This window comes from Canis lupus, chromosome 7 (genome assembly GCF_048164855.1).
Source record: "Canis lupus baileyi chromosome 7, mCanLup2.hap1, whole genome shotgun sequence".
NCBI classification, from domain to species: domain Eukaryota; kingdom Metazoa; phylum Chordata; class Mammalia; order Carnivora; family Canidae; genus Canis; species Canis lupus.
In genome coordinates this window covers 7,422,614-7,448,225 of record NC_132844.1, presented here as the reverse complement: position 1 = coordinate 7,448,225, position 25,612 = coordinate 7,422,614, and the positions used below count along the sequence as shown (strand labels likewise).

Genomic DNA, 25,612 nt, shown 5'->3' with positions numbered 1-25,612 from the left:
TGCGAGGGGTCAAAGTCTGTGGGTCTGTGGCTTATGGTATTATGACAGATTACAAAACCACTCCATTATGCTAGTCAATCTGTTTCCAAGCACCTAGCAGGGAGCTGGCTGGGCGCTAGGGGCTCTGGAACTAGACTCTCATTGGTTTTCTTCCTAAGGTCTTATGACAGGTCAGCTGTTGTTGACACCACCCGACAGCTCACGTGTCAGAGCCTTTCTATCTGACTTCTGCCTCTGTCACTGCCAGGCTCTCTCGGAGAGTCAGCCTGCCCCTCGGGCCGCGACCAGCTCCCAAGAAGAGCTTAAGTGGATTTGAAACCCACGGGTCACCCCCATTATTTGTGCTAATGAAAGAGAAAAGGAAGCAGAACGCTTAAACCCAACGTGACCTTTGTTTCCGACTCTCCCTCTCTCCCATCCTCTCCCTATCTCCCCCCATTTCTCTTCCACTATTTCCACGGTTCCTCATGTCCCTTTGCTCCTGGTGGCAGGTGCTTTCTTAGAAAACACGTTTAGAGAGGAGAGAGGCTAGTTAGAGACCCGTCTCCTCTAAAAGCCTGTTTTGAAGTCGGTTGTCACACATACCTACAAAACTATTTCAGACTCAAGAGGTTGAAAGATAATTTAATGTTTGCCTTCTGCTCCAAAGTGGTTTAAGGAAACTCAATTTTATTCCCTTGGCAGAATTTATAATTACTCTTACAAGTGGGACGCCTGGGTGGCTCAGTGGTTGAGCATCTGCCTTTGGCTCAGGGTGTGATCCCGGGGTCCTGGGATCGAGTCCTGCATCGGGCTCCCCACAGGGAGCCTGCTTCTCCTTCTGCCCATGTCTCTGCCTCTCTCTGTCTCTTATGAATAAATAAATAAAAACTTTTTTAAAAAATTATTATTATAAGTTTTCCTCCCTCATGTTTGCACTTTCCCAGCTGTGCCCTGCCACTGGCTGCACGGTATTGGCGGGAGAGAGGGAGTGACTGTCTTCATTTCCACCAACTCCAGCCTCTCTGCCTGTTTCTGCACCTGTCCAAACAGCCCAGAGTTTATAAAGGGGAAACTCACTGGGGGATGTGACGTGCAAATCATATGTATAAGACTTAATTAGCAGGAATGAAATCATAATTTTCCAAGTAGTAATATCTGAAATAAAAAATACTATGAACACCATATATACGAGGGGGAGGGGAATGGGAGGAGTGGAACTGCATCCCTGTGGTGGAGGGACAGTTTGGCTTCACTGGGAAACCAGCCCTCACTGCTGCCCAGTCATCAGGGAAGTCATACCCCTTGGAAGATACAGCTACTTTTCATCGATGAATACATTTTGAATAACTGTTTAGGACCAAAAATACCTAGGCTAAAGCAAGAGATGACAGGAATCTGGAAAGACCTAGGGAATAAATGGTGTGTCACCCAGAAAGGCTTTGCAGTTGCAAAAGGGGAAGCAGAAGCTGAGCCCATTAAGAGTCATGTGTCAGTTATGTCTGCAGTTAATTATTTGGTGTTATTTCTGCCGCATGTCTTTAAGGTAGCCTTAGAACTTCTACAATGTTCTCTAATGGTTCTATCAGTACAAAGAGCCGTTGGACTGCACCATTCTTTTTTTTCCATTTGAAAGCAGTCATTTATTAACTGACCAGATTACAAAAATAATCATGGTAGATACTTTAGTTCATCCTTCTAATAAGCCTATTGATCTGGTCTTCCCTGTTGCCAGCATCCTGGGTCTATAAAGTTTTGACCTGGTACGTATAAATGTTCTTTGACATGAGCAGCAAAGGGAAATTGGGAAGAGATCCATTGTAAGGAAAACTGGAAGAACTGCATCCTGGAATATTCAAAACAAAAGCCTGTAGCAGAGCACCAGGAACATGGGCTCTGGCATAAGAAACACCTGGAGTTAGCACCTCTCCTCATTAGCTCTAAGCATCAAGAGTCAGAAGTCTTTCTGTGGAATTGTACAAGAGACCCTTTAAAGGTTATAATCTGGGATCAGTTTGTATAAACTGTCAAAAAATGGTCAAGTAATAGGTAGGGGCTTTCAAGAGGAAAATGATGTGCTCAGGAGTGGAAGTGACTCAGAGTAGTTCAGTTCAGCAGTTAGTAGAGTTTTTGGACATTTGTCCAACTGTCTTCCAAAGTAGCTCTAAGCTTTGGTGTATGGGTTCCTGAGGTCGCATTCTGAAAGGAAATGCACTTCCTCTTTTTGAACACACCTCCAGTAGTTTCTTTCTCATGTTATTAAGGAGCATCAGCCAATGAATCTGTTCTGGGTTTCCATTCTGCAGAACTCCAGAGCATTGTACCAGTAACAAGGCAGTAGTTCTTTGATCTTTCCCTTAACTCTTCCTTGGGTGGTTCCTAAGGGAAAAGGAAGCACATGATCATGGAAAGATGGATCCATGGAAAGTCCAGAACAAAAAGAAATCTTGTTTACCACTGGGGTTTATAGGAGAGATTGGGAGACACCATCCTGCTTTATCCATGGCCTGACTCCTGAAGAGACTGATCCAAAAATTATAGTGGCAGAGAACTCTTGGTGCATTTGGCACTGAGATTTAAATGCCACCAGAGTTGTCCTCAAGGCCCAGCCATTAAAACATTGTCTCTCTTGGCATTCTGGTATCTTGTCAGAGAACTTTTCGCTGTAAGGGAAGTGTGGAAATGGGTATGTATATGTGTGCAATCTGTAAGGTTGGGGATAGGTTTCCTGTTAGCCTATATTAAAAAGAGACCTGCAATAAAAAAAAAATTGCCCTGATGGAAAAGGAAAGGGAAGGAAGGGAAGGGAAGGAAGGGAAGGGAAGGGAAGGGAAGGGAAGGGAAGGGAAGGGAAGGGAAGGGAAGGGAAGGGAAGGGAAGGGAAGGGAAGGGAAGGGAAGGGAAGGGAGAAGGGGAAGGGGAAGGGGAAGGGGAAGGGGAAGGGAAGAGAGAAGGGGAAGATAAGACAAGACAAGACAAGACAAGACCAGGATTTGATTCATGGCTTTCACTTACTAGCTGTGTGAGCTTGAACAAAGTACTGAATTTTCCCAAGTTTCAGTGTCATCATAGGTAAAAAATGAGTATAAATATAATTGGAACTACCTTGGAAGAAAAACTGTAAAAAAAAAAAAAAATGCCCAGGGCAAGGTCTGGCATATAACAGGAGCTCAGTAATGGGTATGTTTTAAAAAAATCATTATCAGTTTTGAAACACTAGACACTTTAGTGGAATCTAAAGTGTCCTAGGTTTCAAAAGGTGAAGGACTCAAGAATCATTTCAACATCTTATATCCTAGAACAACACTACTAAGACTGCTTCATGTGCTAATGAAAATCCTGTTGTCTAGGCGATTTATAAACATTAAAGCCTCTTATGTCTTCCTCCTGTTAGACTACAAGATCTTTCAGGAAAAGGATGGAGGCTTCCTCATCTCTGTGTCCTCAGAACCTACCATTAAAATGTACATCACACCTTGCAATACTGCTTGGGCATTTTCTCATTGAGGAATTTAAACTGATATGTGAGAGGATATGTCACAAAGGACTGTAATGAGTACAGACCAGGTTTAGGAAAAGTTCCGGTTAGAAGCAATTGCCTTAGGCTGATGAGTCTATGTGTCTCACTTCCCACACTGATGTCCTTGGAGGTTTCAGTCCTGGAAGGCAATTCTGAATTGGGTGGACATTGTAATTGCACAGCCCATCGCTGTTTGAACAATAGTGCACAATCCTCTAACTTGTTTGATTCATTAATTCATATATTCAACAAATATTCATCAAGCATCTACAACATGCCAGGTGCCATCTGAGACACTGGGGATACTTAGGGTGAGCAAGACAAGCGGATTCTTATGGAGCTTCACGTCTTGGGGGAGGGGAATGGCGCAGGTGCAAACAGCACAAAATTAAGTCAATAATTTCAGATCATGGTGGGAGCTATGAGGGAAACAAAGAGGACAATGGGCTGGAGATGGACTGGACAGAAGTGGTGCCTCCTTCAGGCTAAGTGCTTCAGGAAGGCTTCCCCTTGGGATGAGGAGTCAGTCCTGGGAACAGAGAGCATTCCCAGGTCAAGAGAACAGGTGAGGGCAGGGGCAGGGCCTCCAGGCAGAGAAACGTAGGTGGAATTCAAGGAGTAGAATGGAAAATAGCTGGTGAACGGGAGGACAGCGGGCAGTGAGGAGCCCCAGGGGAGCAGATGAGGTCAGATCATGAGGGCCACACAGGCTTTAGGCTGACCATGTGGTTCTCCAGGACTGTCTCATAGAACATTTGGCGAATACTTTCAATTTGTATACATGTGGGCTCTTCTGCAGGGTACCGAGAGGGCAATCTGGATCTCTACAGATCATTCTACTATGGGCAATTATTAAGTCAGTCTCTGTCAACCCCTTTGAGCCACAAGTCCTATGTTCCCAAGCTATATTTAAAAGACTGAATTGGAAGCCACCCTCCCTTGGAATATTTCTATCGAGGATAATCTATTTGATATTTCATTTTTGTGTCAACTTTAATTTTTATAGCATATCTAAACAAAGAGACACTTGAATGGGTACCTTCCAAAGACCTGAGAATGTAGAAGAAAAATAGTGAACCAAATCCACTAAGAGAAAGTAAAGAAACAGGTATGGCATGCCGAAGAGTTCTAAGCCTCTTGAATTAATTCATCCAGGGCTGAAGGTGCCCACCCTGCTCTATAAAGTGTGATTAGAAGGACATTATCAGAGCTTTGTACTTAAGAAATACTGGGCAGGGCAGCCCGGGTGGCTCAGCGGTTTAGCAGTTTAGTGCTGCCTTTGGTCCTGGGTGTGATCCTGCAGACCTGGGATCGAGTCCCACGTCGGGCTCCCTGTATGGAGCCTGCTTCTCCCTCTGCCTGTGTCTCTGCCTCTCTCTCTGTGTCTCTCAGGAATAAATAAATAAATAAAATCTTAAAAAAAAAAAAAAAGAAATACTGGGCAGCTAATTAGTTAACTGGAGAAACAAGTCAGAAATCTAATGATAAACTGATATTAAAAGTATTTTTTTTATTTCTTGCTTTAATTGGGATTTCTCTTTTATTCTTTTACAGGGCTTTAGCTCTTTAACTCAGAAAATTAATATTTTGAAAACACAAATGCATATGTGATATTGTTATTGACTTTTTCCAAACAAAAGAAAGATATATTTTTTTTTTTTTTCCTGCAAGCACTTGAGTCTTCTTTCTCTTCGTTATTCTCTGGGAGAGGCAATGTAGCATTACAGGGGAGGAAGGATTTAGGGCCAGGGGTCAAAGACTTGCTTTCCAACTGCTGTGGGAAACCATTTCAACTCTCTGAGGCCAGTTTTCCCTGCAGGGGATATTACACCAGATACTGGGGAGTCTCCTGACCTTCCAGCTCTAAGAGTCTGTGATTTTAGAAAGCAAGAAGATGTTTCTGAGAACGGATAAAGGAAATATATTAAAAGATGAGGGAAGCAAGAAGAGACAGACTGTAAGAAAAAAAACAAAATAAGGTTTGAAAAACGAGTCTGGGTATGTACTGTGTTAACCAGTTCCTCGTGAAACATCAGCAATGTTAAATTAAATTTTCTGGGCTTTTTCTCTTTTCTCCTATGCATCTGCTGGTATAAGTGCAAATGGGATGCAGTACATTGGAGAAAGGCAAGAGCTGGACGGAAGAAGCATAACTGGCCCTCAAACCATCTAGATGTGAGGGTAGCTTTCTCCCCTCACATGACAACTTGATCCTGAGGTCCAAAAGGTTAAAAGGGATCTTTGCTCTGTGTAGCTGTTCCCAATCATCTTAATTCAAAAGTATACCATTGTTTAATTTATCCAGAATCATCTCTTAAGTGCTTTGCAATATACATCATCAAGGATTTCAACATAAAAAAGACCAAAGATACCCTGAAAGGAGAAGCTTAGAAAATTTTCTTTAAAAAAATTTTTTTAAATTTATTTATTCATGAGAGACATAGAGAAAGAGAAGCAGAGACATAAGTAGAGGGAGGAGAAGCAGGCTCCATGCTGGGAGCCTGATACAGGACTCGATCCCGGGGACTCGAGGATCACACCCTGAGCTGAAGGCCGACGCTCAACCACTGAGCCACCCAGGCGCCACAGAAAAATTTCTTGGTTCTAAATCAAGTCTTTTATTTTTCTGTCTAAACTGATTAGGATTCATTTCAGATCAAGTTACCCTTCAAAATATATCTCTGGACTTTTCTTAAGTATCCAGAGACCAGACCTAGAGAAAGAATAGTCTTTAGCATACTAAATAGAATTCACAACCTCATCTCCAGCCTCATCTCCAGCAGCTGAGAAGATAGTGTCACTTAGATTCATTCATCTCTCCGACAAACCAGGCCCTGAACTCATGTGAGAGGAGGCAAGTGAGTAAACAGCAATTATAGCACTTGGTGATGGGGGGTGTTACATGGTGCTGAGGGAATGCATTGGAAAACATTGCAAATGACCTGTGAGGGTGGCTTGGACCAGGATGGTGACGGTGGAGAGGGAGAGAAGTAGTTGGGCTTGAGATATATGTTGGAGGAAAAACTGATGAGTAAGGGTAACGCACTCTATAAGAAACACAGGGGAAAAGGTTTCTAGTTTGATTGTGTGAGCTTGGTAGCCATTTACTGAGATGGGAAATCAGGACATTTAACTTGGGACATGTTCAGTGATAAGCTGTAACTCCTCCAAGGGAGATGTGCATTTTGAAGACAAAGCTCTCAAGAATCAAGAAGGGTGACACTAGCTAGAGAGTAGATTGGCAAGCAGTTGGGTTGTCATTTTTGTTTTGGGGAGTTTTTTGTTGCATTTGTTTTTAATAAAATATAATTGGCATCTATATAACATTTTTACTTTTTTTTAAAGATTTTATTTATTTATTCATAGACACAGAGAGAGAGAGAGGCAGTGACACAGGGAGAGGGGGAAGCAGGCTCCATGCAGGGAGCCCGATGTGGGACTCGATGTGGGACTCGATCCAGAGTCTTCAGGATCACACCCAAGGCTGCAGGCGGCGCCAAACCGCTATGCCACCAGGGCCACCCCATTTTTACTTTTTATATAACATTTACTTATATATAACATTTGTACAACATGATTTAATATTTGTATTATTGTGAAATTTATCACAAAAATCTAGCTAACATGTCACCACACACAGTTACAAAATTGTTTTTCTTATGATGACTTTTTTTTAAAGATTTTATTTATTTATTCATGAGAGACACAGAGGCAGAGACACAGGCAGAGGAAGATGCAGGCTCCATGCAGGGAGCCCAACGTGGGACCCGATCCCAGGTCTCCAGGATCACACCCAGGGCAAAAGGCAGCGCTAAACTGCTGAGCCACCCGGGCTGCCCATCTTTTTTTTTTTTTTTTTTTTCCGGGCTGCCCATCTTATGATGACTTTTAAGATCTACTCTTAGCAGCTTCCAAACATACAATGCCATATTATTAACTATAATCATCACGCTGTACATTACATCCCCTGGACTTATTTATGGATTTTCATTTTTGTAACAAGAATTCCCTACTCGGGGCACAATGACATTTTATGGAGATGAGCACATGATCCCGGGAAAGGGGTTCTTAAATTTTTTTTCTTTTGGTTTTGGTGCTAGGAACATGAGATTTGGTAGAGAATTTCCCTGAGTTGCTCCTGAGTACATCTTGACCCAAAAGGCTATGTCATTCACAATGGCTTGTGAGAAAGTGGCCACAGATCCCCTCCCAAAGCATCGCCTCACCTCCTGTCCCCAAACCTCATCCACCATGAGTCAGGGGAGAGCTCAAGCTTCCAAACAGCTGCCAATCTCTGTCTCTGAAAAGTAGTTCAATTCATCTCAAAACTAGGGAGAGGAAGGAGAAGCTGGGATCAGTAGAATTTCATATTCACAAAGAAGAACAAGGAAGAGAAAGAGGCTACACTGTCTGTTTGAAGACAGGTTTTCTGATCCTATTCTCAAAAACCTCACTCACCTCCAAAGTTATCCAAGCCCAGTGAGTGGCTCCAAAACCATCCTGAGGAGCACCTTACAAAAAATCACCATCCTCCGTTCCAAAGAATTGGGACATAAAAAAGGTTCTTCATAATTTTTTTCTGCACATATTAATACCTACTATTCATTTAGCATTTAAAAGTTTTGAGTGGGGCTCCTGGCTGGCTCAGTTGGTGGAGCATGTGATTCTTGATCTTAAGGTCTTGAGTTTGAGCCCCACGCTGGGCACAGAGATTACTTAAACAAACAAAATGACTCAAAGCATTTTTTAAAATGAAAGTTTTGAGTTATGACACCAGCTCTAAAGAAGTTTCTTATTGGTCTCCAGTTATCTTACTAAAATTGGAATATGCAGCCACCAAATAAACTTGGTTATGATTTTATTATTTGTAAGAACAATTAATCAAGCAGGAAATCATGCTTTTTTAAAAGATTTTATTCATTTATTTAAGAAAGAGAGAGCGGAGTGGAGAGAGCGAGCATAAGCAGTGGGGAGGGGCAGAGGGAGAGGGGGAAGCAGACTGTCCGCAGAGCAGGGAGCCCGGACAAGTGGCTCGATCCCAGGACCCTGAGATCATGACCTGATCCAAAGGCAGACACTTAACCAACAGATCCCCCCAGGCGCCCCAGAAATCATCATGCTTTTATAGTCAACTTTGTTTTTCATATAAAATTAAAACCAAGGAAACAATAAGCACTCTATTAAAAGGATATACATTTTTAAGTTTTAAATAAAATGCAATTGCCTATGTACAATCAAGTTCCAGTCTCCATTAACTTTAAGTTAGTAATCCCTGTTTTTATGACCTGAGATCTGCCTATTTCTTGGTCTGGGCGCTAGACCACCTCAATGGCATGGTCATCAGATCAGAAACTCTGTGAGGTCAGGCCCATACCCGTCTGGGTCACCGCTGGAGCCCCAGTGCCTGGCGCACTGCCTGCATCTCTTAGGGAACCAGAAATATGTCTTCAGAGAATGAATGAGTGGACACAATCCAGGACCAGGCCTTTAGGATAAACTGAATCTGGTTGGATTATTTCTGAAGTGCTGGAAGGAGATAGAACTTAAGAGGTAAATGTGAATCAAAGCAGAGGGAAGGGAGCCAACACCAGAGGAGTATCAAATGTACTTTGTTTTGGTTTTTCCCTTGAGGGATTTTTATGAAGCCAAAAATAAGAGCTAAAAGGAGAGTTCAGGCCGCGAAGATCAGGAACTTCTCAGAAACTCAGGTTGTGAACAGGGCAAAGAACTAAGCAGGGGTCCCAGATGTTCTTGCTGGTGCTGGTCGGTCATGTGACATATGGGCGGGTCCTCCAGTTTAAACATTAAACTTGGTCCCCAAAGAAGCTTTCTTGAAACCAGAATCCTCCCGGGATGGCTTAAACATTTCAAAATAATTTGACAACAAAAATCTTTATAGTGAAGTATACTGAAGTCGGAGGAACCTTAGCTCAAGGTCACATTCCCCAAAACATAGTTTTAAATTTTTCTTAATAACTTACATGGGGGATTAATAAGGTTTTGTGGGAAGGAAAAAAAGGGTGAGTAAAACAAATGCTAAGCAGATTACTTTCTTATAGCAATTCTCAGAGCCTTTAATATGTTAATGTACATTAGGAATCTCCAAAAGAATGTGTGTGTGTAGCATCGCTTAAGACTAGAATTCCAGGGGGGGAAGAAAAAAGAAGACTGGAATTCCGCACAGCGCTTTTTGGAAAATACTGACTTATTGAGTAATCCCACCTTCCTCTTTTTTTTCTTTTTTTTAAAGATTATTTATTTATTTATTTATTTATTTATTTATTTATTTATTTATGAGAAACACAGAGAGAGAGGCAGAGACACAGGCAGAGGGAGAAGCAGGCTCCATGCAAGGAGTCCAAAACTCCAGGGTCAGGTCCTGGGGCACCCAGGGGTCCACCCACTTCCCCTTAAGCACTCTTCTGCTAGAAGAAATTCTCCATCAATGGCAACACCTTTCTCTTCAGAGAATTTCATTTGCTTTTTGTGTGGCATGGCAAGAGCCCAAATGAAAGCTTAAAGACCTGAAATACATATTTTTCAGTAAGAAAGAAATGTTTTTCTCCTAAGTTTTTGTGTTTTGCCCATTGAAACCGGAACATATATACACATATATAAATATATTTTTACATAGAAATATATAATATATAATAAATATATAATATATTTAAATAGATTATATTTAATATATTTATATATAATAAATATAAATAAATATAAATAAATAATATATATTTTATATATAAACTAGCCCTTTAGTGACCAACACAAACAGAAAAATGTGACAAAACTGCTTTGGGAAAGAACACAAAATTAGAAAAACAATTTATAAAAATATAACTTCAAAAATGTTTTTAAAATAAAACTTAACCACAAACACTGAGATATAATGTGGTGTCATCATGTGTTTGAAAAGGAGAATTACTCATTATTTTCATAATTCCTCAGAGTACCATTCAATAATTTGCCCAAGGATTTGATTTTATGTTCTAGCGGCCCCCAAAGATGGCAATATCTGCTTATAAAAGCCTTGAGTTGGACTGTGCAGCCTGCTGACTTTTTTCCAGGTATTTTCTCATGAAAACAAGATTGCACCCCAGGTGGGCAGTGTCACTTAATCGCTTGTGCCTCTCGGAGACTTATATATACCTTTTCCTTCTCTTCACAATATCGATTTTTTTCTTAGCCAGTGATTATAAAATATGTTCTGAAAGAAAACGAAAATATGCTCCATACCGAGACTGCTTAGGAGTCTCTCTCCCGGGATCCCTGGGTGGCGCAGCGGTTTGGCGCCTGCCTTTGGCCCAGGGCGCGATCCTGGAGACCCGGGATCGAATCCCACGTCGGGCTCCCGGTGCATGGAGCCTGCTTCTCCCTCTGCCTGTGTCTCTGCCTCTCTCTCTCTCTCACACTGCGTGCCTATCATAAATAAATAAATAAAATAAAATTATAAAAAAAAAAAAAAGGAGTCTCTCTCCCTCCCTCTCCCTCTGCCCCTTCCTGCCCCCTTCCCCCTGGTGCTAGCATGTGCTTGCTTGCTCACTCTCTCTCAAATAAATAAATAAATCCTTTAAAAAAAACAAAAAAGGAAGTGTCTGTCTACCACAGTTTGAAACAAGCTTTTGGGTTTTACTGATGAAATAGTCATGGCTTTTCAAAAAATAAATGATTACACTAGGCCCAAGTAAGAAATATGTGTTAATCATTGAAACAGCTTCTTATTGATCATCATCTACTCTATACTCTGACGGGTGCTTCTCCTCCGTATGGTGTGAAGGGATTCGGCCATAAAGGCTGAGACTGTCCTAAAGGCTCCTGGAGAAGTCCCATCAAGGAAAGCACTGGGCCTGCAAGATGAAACTGCCCACAGTGTCCAGCAGGTTGCCTTCTGCAGGGCTATCCTTGCTCAGCGGCATAAGAAAGTGGGGGTATCAAACTCTGAAAGCTGCCCTTGGTCCTGCAGGATTTGTCCCTAGAAGAGTTGCCCTAACAGACCATTTTTTAAATCAAAGTCTAAATGATGGCTGGATTACAGAGCTGTTGTAGCTCAGAGATGGAGTGGGCTGGTTATCATTCCTCTGCTTGCCTTCACGATTCATTCTCCATCCCTCCCAGCCCTGCTCCATGCCCAAGGAAACTGGCCCCCTTCAGAGGAGAGGGTGGGAGGAGAGAGCAATCAGGCCTTATTCTCTGCCCTCCCTGCTTAGGAGCTGTGTCTCTGTGGGTAGCTGTGACCTTCCACACATTTGGCTCCCCTCAGGTGGCCCATCTTTCATGCTCTAGCTCTCACCAGGCTCCAAAACCGATTTTCCTCCCCTTGGCCCCTTCAGCCCTAGGGGAAATAATGGTTTCCTGCCAGTGTCAGACCCAAAATCCCTTTGTTCATGTCCTCAACCCTGCCCCCACCTCTGAAGGTAGCCTCTTTGTTCCAGTCTCTTCATCAAACTATCTGGGGTGAATTCTGTTTCCTGTGGGCAACCTGACTGATAAACCAACTGCCACTCATTTGCAGAATGAAGCTGTTAAAAGAGAGCTTGAGTTAATAAAATATATTTTCTTCACAGCTTCAGAGGATTGTGTAGAAATGTGGGTTTTGAAATCATGCAGATCCGTTCTTATTAATTGTGTGATTCTAAGTATGCTTCACCTTTCTAAATATCAGCTTTCTTATCCAGAAAATGGAGCTAAAAACAGTATTTTAACACATCAGATTGTTGTCAGGATTAAATGACATAATGTTTGTAAAATGCTCAGCACAGTGCCTAAAATATCAAAGATTGTCAGTAAGTTGGAGCTCTTGTTTTTATTATTTTTATCTTTAAGTATATTTCAGTTTTCAAACTGACTGCATCTGTGTCTCTCTATGAATTGCTTAGTGTTAGTCCTTTCATAAACAAGAAATGAAAGACAAGCACATTATAGAACATTATTTTATCAATATGGACATTGGATGCTCGAGGGATCTGTACTGGTAGATTAAGGGCCAATAGCAGAGAAAGAAAGGAGTTCCAAGTTGGTCACCTTTAGGAGCAGCATTGCCCCTACCAAGTCCCCCCAAAACAGATACCTAACTTTTCACTCTTTTCACACCAGGCTTTCACATATTCACACGTCCTGGGCGATATAACACATTACATTGTCTTGTCCCTTTAGCGCAAACTGGAATTCCTCATCTGTTCACCTGAAATCTACTGAATCAGCTGGTGTTGGTTTATCTGTGAATGACCCCAAACTCCAAATAGTAGTAGTCCAAGCAAGATGAAAGTTTCTTCTTCCTTCACATAAAATCTGAGTGGGCAGTCCTGAGTTGGCAGGGAGCTCCATGGTGGAGCTCCATGGTGGCAAGGAATCAACAGGCTGATTGCTCTGCTGTCCTTTCTTTCAAGGTGGAGCTCCAGCCATGACAGCCATATTCCAAGTAGCAGGATGGAGAGAAAGGGGAAAGATAAAAGATTTTGTGAAATAATAGAAAATATGTATATTGGCCTCTGATTCTCAGTTCCTGGCATGGAAGTCCTAGAACCCTTCTAATTTCCTAAGTGATAAGAGTACTAGGAGCATCTTTTGTTCTAATATTTGGTCTTTGACCCCCAGCCCTGGACACACAGTCCTAAATTGCTTGGAATTTCCTGGGTGTGTCTTTTGTTCTAATGAAGCAACTCTTGGTAGTCTCCTGAATAGCTTCAGGATGGGAGCTGGTCACCAGAAAGATCAAGCCATAATTAAAAGCTTGTAACTTTTAATCCCACCTCCTATTCTCTGGGAAGTTTTTTTTTTTTTTTTTTTTTTAAGATTTTATTTATTTATTCATGAGAGACACAGAGAGAGAGGCAGAGACACAGGCAGAGGGAGAAGCAGGCTCCATGCAGGGAGCCGGATGTGGGACTCGATCCCAGGACCCCAGGACCACGCCCTGGGCAGAAGGCAGGCACTAAACCACTGAGCCACCCAGGGATCCCTCTGGGAAGTTTTGAAAGGAACTAGACATTGAGGTGATAGCCGATCATAGCTATGTGATGAAGCCTTCATAATAATCACCAAAATATGGGGGATTCAGAGAGTTTGTGGGTCGGTAAGCACATCCACATGTGGGGAGGGTGATGTACCCCAACTCCACAGGGACAGAGAAGCTCCTGCACTCAGGACCTTTCTGGACCTCTCCCATGTATCTCTTTATCTGTTCAACTGTATTCTTTATTGTATTCTTAATTATACAAGAAACTGACAAATATGTGTGTCCCTGACTTTTTAAAGCCATTCTAGTAAACTATCAAACCCAAAAAGAGGGTTGTGGGAACCCCGATTAGAGCCAGTGAGTCCAAAGTATAGGGAACAACACTGGACTTGTGATTGGCATCTGAAGTGAGAGGTTGCAGGCAGTTCTGTGGAATTAAGCCCTTAGCCTGTGGGATCTGACACTAATTCCAGGCAGATAGTGTCAAAACTGATTTAAATTGTAGGACACCCTGAGGGTACCAGAGAATTGCTCAATTATGTGGAAAACTTACACATCTAGGGTCAGAAGTGAGGGAAGTATGATAGTAGAACAGGAGTAAATGAGAAGCTTGGGAGTTGTTCCTTTACATTGGCTGGCATTGGCTCTCTCTTAAAACAGGGATCCCAGAAGTTGCCATTAGACATTTCTGCTGTGAGCCCATGGGCCACAACTTAGTCAGATGGCAACCACTGGCCCCGCCAACCTCCAGTAATCAAGAAGGCTGGGAAATGTTGACTTTATCCTGGGAAGTCACATGTCCAGCTCAAACTACATTAACATTAGAAGAATGTTACATTAGAAGAATGTTACTACATTAGAAGAAATGTAGAGCAACTATGGGGGCTACTAGTAACTTCTACCACCTTCCTTTCTACCACTCTTCTTCCTCACATACAAAAACATTCCTCACCATACAAAAACAGAGGCAGACATTAAAAAAAAAAAAAAAAAAAACCACAATGCTATCTTGACAGTAGAAAAGGGCACTTTAGTTTTCAGCCTCCAGAAATGGTATGGTGTGAAATCAAAAGGAAACCAGAAAGCTGTACTGTATCCTATTTTGCCCCACCTCAAACTCTACTCAGCTCACAATTTCCAAACCTGAGCAATCAGTAGACCTTGTTTTAGACTGCTGCCCCTGCCCAAACATACCAAGCAATCAGAGCATAAATCTGTATAAATAAACATTGACAGTAACTGGAATTACAGAATACATTTCATACCTGAAGGATAAAGACAGCCTAGTAAAACAGTCTGATGTTTATCTTTAACCACTCGGGCGTGGATTCAATGGGTACCCATGGCAATTGCCTGGCAAGTCCGTTCTGTTTCCCTGTGGCCATCTCCATAATTCATAGGACTCAAAACAGATTTTTAATTGAATATGCAAAATAGGTGTTAAGTGATCAGGAGAAAGAGAATGGAGTTGATGCCGGTGAGCAGATACTGCGGTGCTAATGACAAGTGAGGTATACAACAGGAATGGGAAGCAGATGACAGATAGAGACCTACTCCAAAGGATTTAGAAGTAGATTGTTTTCAGGGGACACAGTAGGAAGGGGTTGAATGTAGGAATCTGCCAATTTTGTCTTCTCAGATAACTATCTTTCAATTTTGTCTTTGTAGGTATTTGTTCCTCTGCCACTTTGTATGATTGGCAAGACCGTCAAATTGAAGGACTCTGCCATTTGAACAGACGAACAGAGATATGAGTGTGTGTGCTAGTGGTAGGAACAGCCTAGAACCTTAGGCCCAGACGATCACAGTACTTCATTCTCTTAGGCACAGTGATTGGGCCAGGGATGGGCAACAGGTGCCCCAGTCTAGGCCAATTAGAGCCCTTTTCTAAGACTTCTCAATTCGGAGCCAGAGGAGAAGGGGAGTTACTTTTTGGAAGTATGTGAATGAAGACTGCCAGCAGCCTTTTTCTTTCTACATGAAGAGCACCTGTCTACAAGCATGAAAGCAACATAGATAAGTGGGTGAAGGGTGCATAGGGCAACCCGTTGAGTTCCTGAGTCCAGTCAAACCAGAAGTGAGATCATTTCCTGGACTTTCCAGCTATGGAGTCCAATAAATCTCCTCTTATGCATAAGCTAGTGTGAGTTGGGTTTTTGCCACCACTTGTAATCAAAAGAAGTCTGGGAAAAAAATATGCTCTTCCCATTAGAAAGAGACTATGAGTCCACAGCAAATTCAATGAAATGAACACTTAAGCACATTGGTATCTGATAAAGATTTATTAGCAAACTACGAACAAATCAGAGATGGTAGAGAATGTCAAAGAAACCAGTTTTGCTCAGTTTTGTTGTTGTCCTTCTGACACTGGTAGTTTTTGCTTTTGAAATTGTAAGAGGAAGGAAAAGAGATGTGTCAGTCTAGAGAGAAGGGATTGAGAGGCAGTAAAGGGAGGTATGAGAACAGAGTGATGGAAATTGGTAGATTCCTACTTTCAACCCTTTTCTACTGTGTCCCCTGAAAACAACCTTGGAGTAAATCTCTGTCACCTGCTTCCCATTCCTGTTGTATACCTCACTTGTCATTAGCACTGCAGTATCTGCTCACCGGCATCAACTCCATTTTTGAGAGATGGCATGATGTAGTCCCAGCTACAGGGAACATGGGTCACAGCCTTGGCTTTGTCACTACAGCTTCGTCTACTTGGGTAAACCATTTGACTTGTTGTGATTTCTAGACTTGAGAAATAAGGAAGCCTGTAATAAAGGGTGATGAAGGCCCCTCTTGGTTCCAACAGTCTATGATTCTAGTGTATCCCCTATATCTGCCAGAAAAATGAAGGAAGCAGGGAATAGGATGCTTCACTATTGGATTCACAGATATCAAGGGAGTGACCTCAGGTTTTCTCAAGAGGTCCAGCTTGGATGGCAACTACTCTGACACACCCAGGGCAGCCTCAGATCATCCTATGGACAATTGAGGCTCTGGCTGTCCCCTGAGGAAGTCAAAACATGGTCAACAATTTTTGGGCTGGGAGTAGATCCAAGGTAGGGCTCCCTGTTTATAATTCATTAAGTAATTTATCGAATTCGTTAGTCAGAAAGGGCAGAACCAACCTAAGCTCCCTCTTCCCTCCTCATCCTCATCCTACCTACTGAGGAGTGCTGACCCACACTAAATCCTATCCAGAGGAGCATACCTGGAATCCATCCAACCTAGCAAGTGCAGCCTGCCTGGCAGAGACCTGAGCAAACCAGTTTCACACAGGAAAATTCAATAGCCTGCTATTATCACAGCCAGGGAGGCAGGGGAGGAGCAATCCCATCTATCAGAGTGGTTTGAGGAGGAGAAGGAGGAGGAGAAGTGAGAATGGGAAGAAGAGGCAAATAAACAAACAGAGGAAAGGAAGCATTATGGAAGGTGCTCCTGCCCAAAAACTGGGGCTGAAGGATAAGTCTGTGAGAAGAAAGTTTTCTTTTAGCTCCTTTAAACTGTTTTCCCCAACTCCACCAAAATGGTCAGCAAGAAGTTTCTCAGTTTTTAGAGTTTTGAAACTACTTGGGTTTACAGTAGGCATTTAATAAATGTTTACTACGTGAAAAAAAAAATCAATGAAAGGATGAACAAACCTGTCGGTCACCATGTTCATTCTCTTTGTCTTTGATTCTCTGCTGAGCCACCAAAACGGAATATGCTCCACGGAAGACAAGGCCTGATAAGGATGGGGGCTCCTCGCAGGCTCAGCTGAGGCTGGCAGTCCCTGCTGTGGACCATCCGGGCAGAATCATAATGGGTCACATCACAGAGGATGCTTCTTTCAGTCAGTGAGCAATTGTTAAATCATATGCCCGTTGGGGCCCAGGACCATGTAGACGTTAGTCCTGGACTCCCCTAACGGAAGGGACAGTGTTAGCCCATATAGAATAATGATATGAACCATTATAAATCCGTAAATGGCCTGATGTAGAGAGAACTATAATTGCAATTAAACTTCAAAGAAAGAGAGATGAGTGGGGGCTGGAACAATCTAGGAAAGCTCCATTGAAGTAGGATTTGATCTTGATGCAGAGAACAAGTGAATGTTCATTCACTTGGGAGGAACTTAGGTTAACATTCTGCACTCTGATCCCACCTGAGTCATCACAGTGCTATTTTCCAGATGCACGGCCAAGCCCTCTTCAATTTGCCTTCCGTACTCTGCATGGCAGGCGAGATTCCCATCACCATTAGAGCAGAGGGGGGCTTCACAAAGAGCAGTGCAATTTGAGTGTTGATGAGGCCAACAGGTTTGATCCTGAAGGTTATTATTGCTGCCAGGCTGTAACCTAGACATATAAATTTGCTGCTTCAAATGTTCCATCGGGAGAATCGGCTGGGGAGCACTAATCCTAAGTGAAACCATCTTGATTACAAAGGAAGAAACGACAACACCGTATCGTTTAACTGCTGAACTTAACAATGAAACACAAAGCAGCATTAAAGTTCTCTGCCTGTAATGCCACGGTTTAAGCAGTTAATCTTATTTTAGCTGAATGGCATGTTCATTACAGCAAATAAGTAGGTAATATGTGGGATTACTGAAAGGAAAGATAAATTAAGCCAGTTATGGGCATCATGTTGATTTTTTCTTAACTGTCTGATTTAACTTGGTATTTTTCAACAGTCAGATCTAATATATACTCATCTAGCAGAGATTAAGTAGATGGGCCTTTTGCCCAGAAAAGGTATTACATATAACTTAAGATGCTAGTTTTCAGGGCAGCAATCCATGATACTCAACATTGCCTCCAGCCTGGAATCTTTAAGGCTTAAACTGGAGGGTTCCTGAGTGGTAAAATGGCACTTCTCTCTTTCCATTAAAGATGTTTTCACCATTTATGCTTCTCATGGGCAGCTGAAGCACTTTTCTTCAAGGTCTTAAATATCCTTCTGGGTGGACCTGCTATGAAGACACCTTCCAACATAATGTATAGTGCAGGAATGTATTTTATCTCATTGTGCTTGCCTCAAGCAAGTATTACTCTTACCGCAAACACCATTCACTGAACTAGGGGTATGAGAGGAAAGGGACATATATTGTCCCAAAACTGGAGGAGATTACAATCTAGTCAGAAGAGGGGGGATAATAATAAAAAATATTAGAAACCTAGGAAATAATGTGAGAGGGTGTATAAGCAATTGCCCATTGCATAGTGCAGTCCATAAGTGAAAAAAACTAACACCTACTGAGCAATATGAAGTCCTAGATATTGGGCATTGCACTGTAGGCTCTTCGTATACTTATTCTCATTTAATTTGCACAATTATCTTGTGAAGTCACTCTGATTACCTCCCCTTTTCACAGCCCTCTCAAAGTGAAGGCCCAAGTAAGGGGAAAAACAGGAGTTTAAGCCCGGGTCTGGTTGATTCTAAAGCTCTTGCTTTTTCGCTTCTAGCAAGTTGCTTCCTGAAGAAATATGAAGAGTCAGGAGCAGAAAAAAAAAAAAAAAAATCCTAAAAGAGGCAATGAAAGGAATGGAATTGGATGTATCTTCATCAGAATGTATCGTCAGTCCAACTTGAAAACAACGAAGTTCTTTACCAGTATCCACCTGACAGTTCATTCTACTTCCAGGAAGAGCCTAAAGAAATAACCTTTTCAGATAATGCAATGACCTTAAAACATTTTGTTCCAAAAATAATCCCCTCCTGACTTTTATGCCATTGTTATGTTTTCATTCTAGTCATTCTCTCATATATCTAGATAGATAAATGAGTAGAAAGGATATATATAGAGACATCCCACAGAATATTATTGTTGTATGCAGTTGTTATTAAATTTATCCATATATTTTCTCCCTATACCTCTGAGTTTCCATCTAGGTTCATTTTACTCCTGCCTGAAAAACTGTTTTTAGCTATTCCTTTAATATGTAGGCCTGCTTGTGAGAATTTTGTCTTTATGTCCAGAAATGCCATTATTCCCCTTTTAATTTTGAAGAATTTTTTGGCTGGGCATATAACTCTCAGTTGTCAGTTATTTTCTTTTAGAACTTTGGAGATATTTCATTTGTCTTTCTGGCTTTCATTATTTCTCTTGAGAAACAAGCAATAAGTTTGATTATTGCTCTTTTAAAGGTAACATATCTTTTCTCTAGCTGTTTTATAAGATTTGCACTTTGGTTTTCATATGCAATGAATGTGACTAGGTTTTTTGGTTTGTTTTAAATTCTGGTTAGGCTTAATTTGTGACATTTTTCACCATTTTGGAAAATTCTCAGCTATTAGCTTTTCAGAAATTGCTCCCATTGTATTTTCTTTCTCCTTTGCTTCAGAGACTCTAACTACATTTATATTAAATCTTCTAAATGCACCCCCTATATCCCCTACCCAATCTGTATTTCCAAACTTTTTTCTTTAAATGTTTCCTTCCAGAGATATTCTTCTAACAGATTTTGAATTGACTCTTTAACTAGGACTTATTTACTATTAAAACCCTTCCACGGACTTAATTTCAGCTATCATATTTTTTTATTTGGGATTTTACTCCTTTCTTTGGCTTTCATAATTGCCAATCTTCTTTTTTGTTTTACCTCTTTACCTTTTGTTTTGTTTTTGATAGCAAAATTATTCATCTTTTTTAAGTAGTCTCTGAGAACAGAAAGTTAGTCCATTCCAGCCTTTAGTGTCCTGGTGGTAATTTTGTCCTTCTCAATGATGCGGACAATGACTCCCATGCCTGACAGTGCATCCTGATCCACAGTATTCAGCATGGTTTGTGAGATAGTTTCAAACAGGTGTTCTGGATTCATGTCAGGCCCCCAGAGGGCTCACACACCCCATACATTTGTTTGGAGCAGGTGCACGGATCATGATGTTGTCAGTCACCATGGGGCAGCAGATAAGGCCTAGGGAGCAAATGAGGGGCTTAGTCTTCAGGTCCAACCCCATGATGACTGGCTTTGTGTAGTAGGGGCCAAACCACTTCTCATACAAGATGTGGCCACCATGCTCATGAGGGTATAAGGCTTGATCTGCCGACCTTCCTTCAGCTCATACAGGTTCAGCTGGAACTTGAGGTGCTGGGCAACAGTCTGGACATTTGTGGTGAGCCCAGCCAGGTCTATGTAATGTCAATCGCCCATGGGAAAGATCTTCTAGAAGTCTATGGTCACCATCTGGGACTGGATCCCACAGCACCTTTCGTCAGTGATGGTCACACAGTTCTTCCCATTCATGGCCACAGTGGCCCTTCTGTTATAGGACATAACAGACATGATTGCAGTGTACTGGGACCTCCAACTGCCACAATTCCAGTCAACTAAGGCTCACTGCCTGTTTTACCTTTTTGAACGTATTGAATGAACTACTAAGCAATTTGCTGTCAAGTAAAAACTTAGAGTTGACAACAAAGAAGCAATCAGTGAATTCTAGACCCACTTAAGATATAGAAAGCCATAAGCACTGCTCCTACAAAGTGTTTTGCTTTGGACAGAGTACAGGAGGAAGAGTAGTAACCAAAAAAGTAAGAGAAGAAAAACTGAAATGTTAACAAAAGCTTAAAGACCAATTGTGGGCTAGTATGACAACTTAGAATCTCTGGGGGCCATGGATACAAGCAGTCTGCCCCATTTGCCAGCACTTTTCCATAGGCCTCCCTGGGTGTTCATGAAAGACTAGGGGAGAATTGAAAGAGCCTCCCTTTGGGGAAGATGAGCAGATGACAACCAGCTACCAATGGGAGAGAGGCATAAAACCCATGCCCATCTTCTATACAAAGAAAAAGCCATCTGCCACTAGAGCACTGGTACAAAACCTTCCTGACCCCTGGTCCCAAGAAAAGACTGGCTGTGGTAGAAGAGGAGTTGAAGCAAAAGCCATCAGATGCTGCAGGAAGGCAGGAAAGCCACCAGTCCCCAGGATCCTTGGGTGATACAAAGCAGAGGTCTGTTACCAGTGAGAGAAGGACAGAAAATTCACTCCCATTTAAGACCTCACCCCATTACAATGCAAAGTCTGATTGCCATGGGAAGAGGGAGGCCCACCCTAAAACTCAAGAGCCCAGGACCTGCATGAGACTGCCGGCCCCAACCATAAGCCTTGTGCAAAGAAACCAGCAACATAACTCCACAGCGGAAGGAGGGATAGGACCATGGAGAGAGACCCCACTTGTTGCACAGGTACACACAATCTGCTGAGAGCTGATGGTGAGATAGGAACACAGAAAAATCCTCTGGCATTCCAGGGCACACAACAAACACAAAATGGCAGCAGTCCCCCCACTGGAGCAATTTGAAAACTATGGTATACTGAAGGTAATGATATTAACAGTAAAACCCAAGTCCAGATCAACTACTAGCAGGAGAAATTCAGTTCCCTCCATGCTAATAGCCTCATAGAAAGGTTTGCCCATTTGCAGGTATGAATGCTATTTATCTCAGTTTCTACCGTTCTTTTCCATGCAATATCTGGCATTTAACCAAAAATTAAAAGACAAATTAAAAATCAAGAAGAAAATGACAAAAATGTATTGTCACGAGATAAAGTAGTCAAGAGAACAAGATCCAGAGATGGCCCACATATTGATACTATCTAATAGGAACTTCAAAATAACTGTGGTTAAAATAAAGGATCTGCGGCACCTGGGTGGCCCAGCTGGTTGAACAGCCAGCTCTTGATTTCAGCTCAGGTCATAATCCCAGGGTTCTGGGATTAAACCCCACATCAGACTCCTTTCCCAGTGGGGAGTCTGCTCCTCTCTGCCCCCTACCCTTCTCCTGGCTTGTGTCCTCTCTCTCAAATAAATAAACAAAATCTTTTAAAAAATAAAATACTAAGATTTAGTGGAATGGGTGCACAGCATACAAGACAGATGGAGGATTTCAGCAGAGATAGTATTTTTAAAAAGAGTTAAGTGAAAATATTCAAAATAAAATACAGTATCAAGATATGAAGAATCACTTCAATAGGCTCATCAGCAGACGGGACACAGCAAAAGAAAGCATCAATGAACCTAAAACAGGTCAATAAAAATGATCCAAACTGGGGCGCCTGGGTGGCTCAGTCACTTGAGCAACTGCCTATTGACTTCAGCTCAGATCATGATCTCAGAGTCATGAAACTGAGCCCCATTGTCAGGCTTCATACACAGCAGGGAGTCTGCTTGAGATGCTTTCCCTCTCCCTCTCCCTTTGCCCCTCCCCCTGTTCACTCTTTCTCTTTTTCTTCAATAAACAAGCAAACAAACAAACAAAGGAATGATCCAAACTGAAACGCAGAAAGAAAGTCAGAGTGTACAACAGAAGTGTGCATCCAACTGAGCTGTGGGACAATATTATATCACCTAACAAATCTAATTGGAATCCCAGAAGAAGAGAGAAGAGGGCAGAAGGATATTTGATAGTAGAATGAGAATTTCCAAAATTAATGAAAGACCTAAAACAGGTCAATAAAAATGATCCAAACTGGGGCGCCTGGGTGGCTCAGTCACTTGAGCAACTGCCTATTGACTTCAGCTCAGATCATGATCTCAGAGTCATGAAACTGAGCCCCATTGTCAGGCTTCATACACAGCAGGGAGTCTGCTTGAGATGCCTTTCCCTCTCCCTCTCCCTTTGCCCCTCCCCCTGTTCATTCTTTCTCTTTTTCTTCAATAAACAAGCAAACAAACAAACAAAGGAATGATCCAAACTGAAACGCAGAAAGAAAGTCAGAGTGTACAACAGAAGTGTGCATCCAACTGAGCTGTGGGACAATATTATATCACCTAACAAATCTAATTGGAATCCCAGAAGAAGAGAGAAGAGGGCAGAAGGATATTTGATAGTAGAATGAGAATTTCCAAAATTAATGAAAGACAACAAAAAGATCCAAGAGGCTCAGAGAATCTCAAGGAGAATACAAAGAAAAATACACTTAGACACATCATAGTAAAACTGCTAAAAATAAAAAATTAAGAGGAAATCTTAAAGGTAGCCAGAAAACAACAAAAACATTACATAGAGAAGAACAAATAAAAGGATTATAGCAGGACTCTCATCAGAAACTTTGCAGTCCTGAAGGCAAAGGAGTGATTTCTTTAAAGTACTGGAAAACTTAGACCTCACGACAATCCCATCAGCTCCCTTGAATTTTTCATGTTGGTGAGGTTAATCAGAGCAAGGAAAACTGGTGGCACTATGGGAACAAGAGAAAATGAAAGAGCTTAGATCCAAGGAGCTGGGTGGCCTTGAGAGCTGGAAGTGATATGGATATGCCTCATGAAATCAACCATCAATGAGCAAGGATCCCAATTCCAAAAAGGGTTTTTCAGAGCCTGACCAGAGACTACATTCCTTAAATCACTCTCAGCACGGTGGGGTTGGTTACAAGCAAAATTTCTGTACCCGTCCAAGCACCTTTCCCTGGTGTTTAAAGACACAGAATGAGTGGTGCAGATTCGGTCACAAGAGCCAAACTACAAAGGATAGTTCCTTTGAGTCCATCCATTGTGGTATTAGGACACAGAGGAAGAAGTGAACACAGACTCTCCAGATGCAGAGAACATAAACCTAGAGGGAGGAATCAAAGCATCTAAGCAACCATTTCATTCTGCTCCTGAGATGTTGGGTTGGAACAAGAAGTCCTGGGAGGACGGTGAATAAAGTGTGCCAAGCATTGTAATTTCAAGCAGTTTTAGCCGTTTCATAAGATCCATCATTTTCTAAAAGCCCCCACCCCCAGTAAATATACAATCTGGGTTGTACAAAAAAAACACTGCCTTATTTAGTAAAGAATAGCCAAGATATAACAAGGATTTTAAAAAGCCAAGGTCAAGCCCATATATGTCAGCTTCTATTACATTACTGGTGATAGCACTTCAAATGAATGTAGAAAATGAGATACTAGTAGGAGAGAAAAAAGGGAAGATGTAACTGCGAGGCTGTCTATTGTGGGCGCCTGTCTCTGAAGATACACATTCCAGTGACCAGAAACCGCCTAACTTCTTCTGATCACTCTTCTGCTTCAGAAATCAATAGGATAAGGTAACGATTTCAATCCTGCTACTTACAGTTATTCCAGAAATTACAGTTGTTGAATTGTTTTTCATTTCCAATGAAATGGAAAATCTGGGCAAATCTTTTGGATACAATTCTGGCACATAAGTAAGATACTGGAGGATCTACTACAATATCTAGCTAAAATGGGCTTATCATTCCTTTTAAAGGTTTGAAATATTTTGATTCCATTTGGGTACTAGATGGGTTTTTTAAAAATATATCTGTTTATCACAGGAAAGAGGTTTTAAAAATTATTATTGAAAACCTTCTACTTTAAGAAGCATGAATCAGTTATTTATTTTTTTAGTCATATCATGTTCTATTTATTTATTTATTTTAATTTAATTTAATTTATTTATTTTTTTTCAGTCATATCGTCTTTTAAAAGCTCTCTGTAGTGTCAAGGAGACAAAGAAAATTTCTGGTCATTAGGGATGTTACATGTGACTAATATTTATTATACCCAATGTAATAGTTTAAAACAAGCAGACTTGCTGGAGTTATAACTTTTATGTGCTACACGTATAATTCAGCATAGGTGAAAGCCCTTTTTATAATCAACATGATCATTTCTTGGAATTTTTACACCATAAGCAGAGTAGAAAAACATCTGATTGGGTATTTCAAGTCTCAGTTTTAGAACTATCAAACAATGGCCCAGTCATAAATAAGGAGTGCTATGATGTTCTGCTTCTTTAGTTAAGAGGAGAGGACATAAATGATACACTTTTTAGAGGGAATCCATGCAGTGGATAGATTAGATCAAGTGATCTTTCTGGATCTTTAAGGGTCCATCTGGCTTAGGATTCTATGACTAGATGACCCCTAATGTTTCTTCTGTCTCTGAAAACAATTTACTTGGAACATAATCTTTTTTTCTATCTTCAACTGTTACATAGGTTATGAGTGCAATTTTGCTTTTTAATTCATTGCTGCTGATGTCTATTATTTATGTGATGTCAATTATATATAATGCTCCAGGAAAACATTTCACTTTATAAGGAGCACACTGCAGTAGAGCCTGTCCATGAAACATTAGAAAATGCTGTCCCATTAGAAGTAACATTTGCCTTCTAAACTCTGGCTATTTAGAGTTACACTTTAAGATAGCTGATGCTAGCTCTACCTCACAAATCCAAC

The 25,612-nt window shown here is 41.4% G+C and overlaps 1 long non-coding RNA gene and 1 pseudogene across 1 annotated transcript; one reads left to right on the top strand and one right to left on the bottom strand.

Annotated features, from left to right (window-relative positions):
- Positions 1-885: 885 nt before the first annotated feature.
- LOC140636547 (proteasome subunit beta type-3 pseudogene) lies at positions 886-24,179 on the bottom strand (annotated as a pseudogene).
- LOC140636548 (uncharacterized) lies at positions 3,978-15,700 on the top strand. The gene is made up of 4 exons (XR_012033746.1): positions 3,978-4,064; positions 4,506-4,607; positions 6,268-6,357; positions 15,123-15,700. It is a non-coding gene; the product is annotated as an uncharacterized lncRNA (long non-coding RNA).
- Positions 24,180-25,612: the final 1,433 nt, after the last annotated feature.